We start from the raw sequence: 8,107 nt of genomic DNA on the forward strand, positions 1-8,107 counted from the left end.
CTTTGAAATCGACACAAAGGCGCCAGGATTTGTCCTTTTTTGGTACCATTACCAGGTTGGCTAGCCAGTCCGGATGTTTTATATCTCTGATGAATCCGGCTTCTAAGAGTTTGGCTAGCTCCTCTCCCATTGCCTGTCTTTTGGGTTCGGAAAATCGCCGAAGAGCCTGTTTGACTGAATTGAATCCTTTTAGGATGTTTAGGCTGTGTTCTGCCCGCCTGCGTGGGATTCCTGGCATATCTGAAGGATGCCAGGCGAAAATGTCCCAATTTTCCCGAAGGAATTCTCGTAGTGCGGCTTCTACATCAGGATTCAATTGTGCCCCGATGGAGGCCGTCTTTGTGGGGTCCGTTGGATGGACCTGGAATTTGACTACTTCGTCCGCTGGTTTAAAGGAGGTGGACTTGGACCTCTTATCGAGTATATCGTCCCTATCCACCGTGGAGCACAGCGCAGTGAGTTCCTCTGCCGCTAGGGCTTCGGATAATGCCTCTAGGGCCAGTGCGGCTGTCTTATTTTCAGCGTGGAGTGCTATATCTGGATCACTGGTGAGAGTGATTATTCCATTGGGCCAGGGCATTTTGAGCTTCATGTACCCGTAATGGGGTATAGCTTGGAAGATTGTGAATGCCTCTCGCCCTAACAAGGCGTGATATCCGCTGCCGAATGGGGCCACTTGGAACGTGACCTCCTCGGACCTGTAATTGTCCGGCGAGCCCAACACTACGTCTAGTGTGATTTTTCCTGTGCAGTGTACTTCTCGACTAGGGATTATTCCCCTGAAGGTTGTGCTGCTTCGCTCAATGCGCCTCCAGTCAATTTCCATTTTTTGAAGGCTTTCCTTGTAGATGAGGTTTAATCCGCTGCCGCCATCCATGAGTACCTTGGTAAGACGAAAGCCGTCCACTATCAGACTGAGGACCAATGCGGCTGGTGCTCGAGCTGTTCGGAATTTAGGCTCATCACTGGCATTGAAGGTGATGGCCGTGTCGCTCATTACTGGTACTGCTGGGCTGGTTGCCCGGGGCTAGAAAGCCTTTGCCACTTTGGCCACCTGCCGTAGTATCCAACATGCTCGGAGTCTATGTGTTGGAGTGGCGCCCTCTGTACTGTGGATTTTGCAGGGTCCGTTGAGCCATCCCTCCAGTACGGTTCCGTGCCCTTTAGGGGTTTTTTGCTTTTTGGTTTTTAACCCAGGTGCTTGAGTATGACGCACCCTTTTATTTCGGACTGGGGTTGTATTCAGGGCCGGATTGTCCCCAAACCTGGTTTTGGTTTTCCTGGCGCTCTCCATCGCACAGTATTTTTGTACAATGGTCGCTAGGTCGGCGAAGCGTGTAACTTCGCGATGACTTATGGCGTTCATGATTCCCTTGTCCCTGCAATTGTTGCAGAAAATTGAAATCGCGCTTTCTTCACGGCAGTCCTTTATCCTGTTCATAACCAGGAGGAATCTGGCCCAGTAATGATGTACTGTTTCATCGGGCTCTTGCCGTATTTGAGATAGATCGGTTTTGTTTGGGTGGGCGGGTGGAATTAAGTTTGGAACCCCGCCCGATCTGAGGCTCAAAGGCCAAGAGGTTTCCGGATTTGGAAGCTTGGTTTGTTGGATGTTTTCCGACAAATCTGTTCCGATGCCTGACTTTAGGTTCAGTATTTGATTGACGTCCGTCCCTCCGCGGGAATCCGGCATGGAGGGATCGGGAATCCAGACATAGCTGGTTTTTAACATAGAAGTAGAGTCGCCGCATTGTTCCTCTACCACAACAATGTGGTGGGTAGCCTGGGGAGAGTTAATTTCTCTCAGATCGGTTTTAAGACCAATCTGATCATAGTCTGTAGCGACTCCTAGGGCGGCGATGCAATCCAAGAGCTCGTTTATGGAGGAGAGCTCAATCGGATCTAGCTGCTCGGCGAATTCCGAGCTGACGTGAAGATCGCTTTTGATGACTTGAGAGGTCATCGTCGGGGCGGTGGCCGAACAGGCGGTCATAAGAAAACCACCTAGCCGGATAGTTTGGCCGGTGGCCAAAGCTCCCTTGACGACGGCGCCGTCTTTAAAGACGGGAAAAGGCATCCTTCCTGATTGCGACGGCACAGAGGAACTCTCAATGAAAGCACCAATGTCGGTGTCAAAACCGGCGGATCTCGGGTAGGGGGTCCCGAACTGTGCGTCTAGGCGGATGGTAACAGGAGACAAGTGACACGATGTTTTACCCAGGTTCGGGCCCTCTTGATGGAGGTAAAACCCTACGTCCTGCTTGATTAATATTGATGATGTGTGTTACAAGAGTAGATCTACCACGAGATCAAGGAGGCTAAACCCTAGAAGCTAGCCTATGGTATGGTTGTTGTTCGTCCTACGGACTAAAGCCATCCGGTTTATATAGACACCGGAGAGGGCTAGGGTTACACAGAGTCGGTTACAATGGTAGGAGATCTACATATCCGTATCGCCAAGCTTGCCTTCCACGCCAAGGAAAGTCCCATCCGAACACAGGACGGAGTCTTCAATCTTGTATCTTCATAGTCTTCGAGTCCGGTCGATGATGATAGTTCGGCTATCCGGACACCCCCTAGTCCAGGACTCCCTCAATGCCCCTCCCCAAAGAGGAGGTGAGCCTTGGCAACAAAGAATTTATCATTCATGAGGATCTCGTCGAGCAGGAACACTTCAAGCGCCGGCTCATAGCCACTACAAAGAGCCTTTAGAAAAAACAGCAGCAGCTTCAAGATGATCAAGATCTGCTAACTGACAGATGGACTGAGGTCCTGGCCGCCGAGGAATACGGACTCGAGCGCCCAACAAAAAGCTACCCGAGGCGCAGGTTGTTACCTCAATTTGAGGACGAGGCAGTAGAGCCTATACTACCATCACAGGATGCGGCTGACCGACCACCTCGTGGCCGAGACAAAGTGGCATATCAGCCCGAAGAACAGCCTGCACCCCGTCGCCAAACAAACAAAAACACGAAGGCCCAGGGCTACACGCATGACCTGCGAGACGAATGGAAAAACAAAGAAGGGCAGTCAAGATCAATCTACGGATCGCGGGGGCGCGCCCCAACGCGTGACGATGACCGCCAAGCGGGATATGCTAAACACAAATCCGTCCGGGCTGAATACAACAGACTAGTCTCATCCGAACTGCGTCACGATGTAGCCCGGCATAGAGGTGTCGCACACCCCCTATGCTTCACTAACGAAGTAATGGAGTATGAATTCCCAGAAGGGTTTAAGCCCGTGAACAAAGAACCATATGATGGGACAACAGACCCCGCGGTATGGATCGAAGATTTCCTTCTCCACATCCACATGGCCCGTGGTGATGATCTACATGCCATCAAGTACCTCCCACTAAAACTCAAGGGACCAGAACGGCATTGGCTGAATAGTCTGCCGGCAAACTCCATTGGTAGTTGGAAGAACCTGGAAGACGCATTCCTTGACAACTTCCAGGGCACTTATGTGCGACCACCGGATGCTGATGACTTAATTCATATAACCCAACAGCCCGGAGAGTCAGCCAGGAAATTCTGGACTTGGTTCTTAACTAAAAAGAACCAAATCGTCGACTATCCGTATGCCGAAGCCCTAGCGACCTTTAAGCATAACATCCGAGACTAGTGGCTCGCGCGACACCTTGGCCAAGAGAGGCCGAAATCCATGGCAGCCCTCACGACACTCATGACCCGCTTCTGTGCGGGCGAGGACAGCTGGCTAGCTCGTAGCAACATCGCCTCAAGTAAGGCTGGGGCTTCTGAACCAGGAGATAACAACGGCAAGCCCCGACGCAGCAAACACAAACATCGAAATAATGGCGACAACGCCGAAGACACGACCGTCAATGCCGGATTCAGCGGCCCTAATACCGGTCAAAGTAAGAAACCATTTAAAAGAAACAGTCCGGGCGCATCCAGTTTGGACCGTATACTCGACCGTCCATGCCAAATTCACGGCACCCCAGGAATACCAGCCAATCATACCACCAGAGAATACTGGGTCTTCAAACAAGTCGGCAAGTCAGGCGCCGAAAACAAGGAGAAGGGGTCGCAAAGCGAGGACAACGACAAGGAGCCCCGGCTACCGAACATAGAAGGGCAAAAGAAGTTTCCCCCGCAAATTAAAACGGTGAATATGATAAAAGCCACCAATATCCCTAGGCGGGAAAGGAGGCACACACTTAGGGATGTCTACGCAACGGAGCTAGTCGCCCCAAAATATAACTCATGGTCGGTGATGGTGTCCTGGACTAGGGGGTACTCACCATGTTGTCTCCCGATCAGTTGGATTGGGCCGAGGACCCCTATGGCCGTATACTCATGGGCCAGTTCGGACAATCCCTGCCGCATATAAGGAAGACTCCACAAGACTTGGCACCCAAGATAAGGACTCTTCTAACCCTAGGCATCCGGCGTCTTATATAAACCGAGGCCATACTAGTCAATAGACAATTTCATATTCATTACTACAATCTCGTGGTAGATACGTGTACTCTTACTACACCCATATAAATACAATCAAAAACAGCATGTAGGGTATTATCTCATCAAGAAAGCCCGAAGCTGGGTAAAACCCCGTGTCCATGTTACCATCGCTCCAAGACGCCTAGCTTAGGACCCCTACTACAAGATACGCCGGATATTGAACCGGCATTGGTGCTTTCATTGAGAGCCTGCTGGTCACGGATCGATGGGATGATCAGGTGATATTTTTCCAGTCACTTTCATGTTTATTTTCTCTTTTGCGAAATCCTTGCTATCACGTTTTGCTACGTTGTTCGTAGTCAGATCGGAATCCAAAAGGTTCGTGCGGCGGCTGCCATATCCGTCGTTCGAGGATACCCTGGATCCGAGTTACCGGTATGTCATTAAGGTCCTGGAAAGCCATGCTTGTAAACAACAGCCTCGCTGCACGAATCAACGCGGAGATTATAGGGCAATCTGAGCAGCAACACATGCCAGCCGAGGAGATAGCGAGCGTGTTGCCCGTCCCCACGCAGAAACAGTACAGGAGGGCCGTCTGACAATAGTCCTGATCGGCGGCGGCATGCAGGGAAGTTTCCATCCATCCTCCTTCCTCCTTATTATTTAATTAACTTGTACTTAATGGTTTGTCTTTCATGATCTGCGCCCTCACGTGCTACTACTAGTTGGCTTTAGCTTTGCAATATTCGAACGCTTGTGTAGAACGTCAAATCCCAAGTGGTCTGATGCTATTACTACTAGTGCATATATGCGGCCCTTAATGGATTATTGTGCTTGACAATTCTTTTTAGATTTCCACACTTGAAAATCCAGGTCTGCAATCCGGCCTACGTTGATGCCGCCACTTCAAGGCGATATGATATGCCGTCGCTGCCCCACGTGTATTGCGTCCGTAACTTGAGCGACCCTATGAGTTCGGATTTCGTCACCTTATTGCGCCGACGCCCTGTGTCGACAACGGCCTCACGCCAGCGGACAAAGAAATCAAATCTGGCGCTCCTACTTCGAGGGCGTGGCTGCAACTTCACCTGACAGACTATCCAAAGTCTACTTTTCTCTCCAAAATTGCTTTCCGCACTAGGAGATCATAAGGGAGATTGAACTTTTCTTTATCTTTCTTCCTTATTTAATTTTTTCTTTTTTCCTTATTTAATTATAAGCCTTGAGGAAATAGACTACTTTATTAAGCAGTCTGTCTCCGGATACATTCTTATCAAAAAATGCATAATACTAATTGTTTCCTAATTTTCAAGGTCGGACCATTGTGTGAGCTTGCCTTGAGGCTGCTCATAGTGGGAGTAACATAGGTAGTAACATAGATGTCGCATAAGCAAAAATGTTGATGTGGCAAGTAGTTAATACACATATGACACTTCCCACTACAAGGGTAGTAACATAGAGTAGTAACGTATGCATGTTACTACTCTAAGTTACTCCCCACTATGACCAGCCTGATAAGTTCGGCTCATCGTTAAGAGAGCTCCTCCGCGCCGCTCCAACCTGGCTATCGTCTCGACAGCCCGGTTTGTTGTGCGCCAACCGACAGACACCTCGTCAAGGTCAACGATAAAAAAAAGAAGCAATCTGAATGGCGGTGAACTAGCCGAGGACATGACATAGTACTGTACACGGCCTGCATGTTATGCCGACAATAATTCGTCTCAGTGCAGTCACAGGGAGATCTGATCATTGTTTTTCTTTCCTTCATTATTTAATTACAAGGCAATCTATACTTTTCGCTAATCATCTTCCTTTTATGCACTTTCCACGTGCAAGTCCGCCTGGTATTATTAGGACTGCTTGTGTCCACGTAATAAGAGCGACACATGTTTCTCTTGGTATTGCCATAGCAATGACGTGGAGGTAATGACCTATGACGTGGAGATAATGACCTCCAGCACACAACAGGGAGATTTGCTAATTTCCCCTTTTTAATTCAATACCTATATAGTCGGCCGCTGGTTGTTTTTTACTTTTTCTGACAAATACACAGAATAAAAGTGCTACTACGCATATTGAGGATTGGCCTTGCAGCGTGTTCGGCACGGATCAGTTCGTCCGTTTGCTTCGGTCTGCTACAATCGTCGCCGCTGGTGTTCAGGTTATGTTTTTCCAAATTATTCGATTAGCATTATTATACACAGAATATTTTTTGTTGGCCTGTATTGCATCATCTTGGCAGAGAAATTCTACCGACGTTTGTACCTAGCATCAGTCCGGCCAGCCTCTCCATGTCACCTGGGCAGGCCGACCTTCGCCGACATTGCCGTGCCACGATGCCAATGCGCCATCGAGCTAGCCTCAGCGCTCAGGCCATATTTACCAAACTTTTTTCGTGTAAATTAATTATGCACCTTTTTTTCATTACCTTGGCTAGACCAGGGGCTTCAACTCTTCGGAGTACCGAGCTCTTTGCTGGCCACATCGGGGCTGAGACTTTGTCCCGCATCAAGTTCGGACCGCGTCATCAATGCCGAACAAATTAACCAGCTAAGTCGCTTTCATGCTCAAAAACTCCCAGTTTTAAATTTTGTTCGGTCCGACCAAGCATTATACTTTTTTCGCAAAAAGTTGTTTGTGAAAAACTTCCTTGTCCAAACTTTGCTTGTGACACACACATCTAAATACGCCGTTTACTTGGGGGCTTCCTTTCTGAAGCCTTTCCTCATGCAAATGATTATACTTGTACGGCTTCGTTCCTTGTTCATGTATTACGCCACAATATGCACCATGTTGACTTAAGCAATTTGCAAGCTGGGTTGCCTGGCTCCTGTGTTTACCCCTACATTCCCGATTGTTCGGCTAGGAAGTAAAGGGAGCACCTCTGTGATTGTCATGATCGGGGCATCCGAGCCGGACCTCAGATTGGGTGAAGCCGAAAGCTAGCACTCTTACTGTTTTCAACAATGGTCGGCACACAACGGAACTCATGAGTACAAAAAATCTATTGCACAAGTCTCGTAATAATAATGAGCAACTGAAGGGAGGTATCGGTGGGGGTACTATTTTCTTCGAAGATGCTTCTTACATTTTATCTGTAATATAGCATAAGTTCCCTGAGCGCGATTTGTCTGTTACAGCCTTATGGCCTGATTGTCTGGTTATCGGAAACACCGTTGATATTCTCGACAGGGGGAGTACGTAACACTTTTCGGTCCTTGACCGAAGAGAGAGAAGCCGACGATCGATTAAGACGCATATAAAGTTTGGGTGGACATAGATATGATATAAGTACTTCGTTACATACAATCATTATACATAAAATTCTTTTACCCAAGTCACCCGGGGGCTCTTAAATTTATGTGAGATGTTTTATAATAAGTGTTCTTCTTCCTAGTCGTTGTAAAGTCTTTTTTCTATCACTCCTTTTTTTGACGCGAGTATGTGGTCAATAGACGGGGGCCTAATTTCCCTCTCACAACCGCTAAAGTTTTTTAAACTGGCCTAACGAGAAGTACTCCGCCTTCGGGATAGGAGGTTGAAGCTGTAGGCTGACCCGCTTGAAGTCTTGAGATAGGTTGTGTCATGTTAAAGCACGACAGAAGCATAATTTTTTCTAAGACCAATTTTACGATTGGCACCGAACAATTGATCTAGTTCGGACGTCGAGTTTTTACTGA

This window comes from Triticum aestivum, chromosome 6B (assembly GCF_018294505.1).
Source record: "Triticum aestivum cultivar Chinese Spring chromosome 6B, IWGSC CS RefSeq v2.1, whole genome shotgun sequence".
NCBI lineage: Eukaryota > Viridiplantae > Streptophyta > Magnoliopsida > Poales > Poaceae > Triticum > Triticum aestivum.